We start from the raw sequence: 1382 nt of genomic DNA on the forward strand, positions 1-1382 counted from the left end.
TACTTACTCTTGAGTTTAAGTAACTAAAGACATTTTGTGCAGTGTACTTGACAATTTACTTTAGATGTACTCCTGACTTAGACTACTCAGAATTACTATTTCAAACAACTGAGTAATGTCATGTGAACTGTACTTTGTGTGTACTCTAAACACAATTATTTTAGTTGGGCTAACTAATGTGACAATTCCTGCAACTTAGAATTTTTTGTTTTTAGTTACTTGAAGAGGGATTCTGATTTACTAGTTTAAACCATGCAAATCGATTGAAAAGACCAAGTAACTGTTACTTGTGTAAATGAAGTACCTCAAACAATCACTTTACCTTATTCCATTTACAGTAATCTATTAGACAGAGTTAACATAGGTGAGCATTTGGTGTTTGAGATTGTTATTCTTCTTTAGAATAACAATCTCAAACACCAAATGCTCACCTATGTTAACTCTGTTCTGCCAACTCACTATACACTTGTCACATAAATGTACCAGAGAAGAAGTACAAAGTATCATAAAATGGAAATACTTAAAACACAACCACAATATAGTTGAAACAGGTTTATTCCTAAAACCTCTAGATTGTTATTAAGTTTACAATGTTAAAATCAAAGTCTTAAACCATTTGAATCTGGTATGAAGTATGCATTACCTTGACATTTGTAATTTTATTCTGAATGTATTTAATCATCTTAAAAATTATTATCTTGTGCTTGGCCCAGCTACACCTTGTAATTTCAATCAATCAAATTTTGGCCCATGAATTCTTGACTTCACTGCTAAAGTTATTATTATTTTTTACCGGATTATTTACAGGAGTATGAATTTTTGGGAAAAATACTTGATTTTATGAGTGTATCCGGTACATGCGAATCTGCACCTGAGACAGCTGGTAGAGATACTAATTGGTTTCGAGGAAATTAAAATGTTAGTTGTTACTATAAGTGATCAGTACCACTTGAAGACAATATTCAGACTAAAACGATCAATGTCAAGGTATTAGTGCCAAACACATAATATCTCTTCTCACATAACCAGAACACACACACACACATGCCTAATTCCCTGCCATACAATATAAAAAATAAAAACATTTTTCAAAAGTATAGAGTGAAAAAAATAATTCTTCAATAATCTTTTAGTAATATTTGGCAGCATATGTATTTGGCTTTATAAAAAGACATACATTTGTCATTTGTGGAAAAACAATTCCAACCCTGACCTTTATTTAAAATAATCCTGAACAAGTGCTATACTTTTGTAATAACAAAGTTTAAAGACCAAACTTGGTAAAGAATCAAGTGCTGACAGAATCAACCTGCCTAACACTACAAGTACAAGTGACATCCAGTTAGTATATAACTATGGCAACCAATCTCACACATGTATAA

General features: G+C 31.3%; 1 protein-coding gene across 1 annotated transcript in view; it reads left to right on the forward strand.

Moving 5' to 3' along the window:
* The window catches only part of rasgrp3 (RAS guanyl releasing protein 3 (calcium and DAG-regulated)), a 35626-nt gene that overhangs the window by 24321 nt on the left and 9923 nt on the right, over window positions 1-1382 (forward strand). The window lies entirely within an intron of this gene.

Source organism: Etheostoma cragini, chromosome 17 (genome assembly GCF_013103735.1).
Source record: "Etheostoma cragini isolate CJK2018 chromosome 17, CSU_Ecrag_1.0, whole genome shotgun sequence".
Taxonomy (NCBI): Eukaryota; Metazoa; Chordata; class Actinopteri; order Perciformes; family Percidae; genus Etheostoma; species Etheostoma cragini.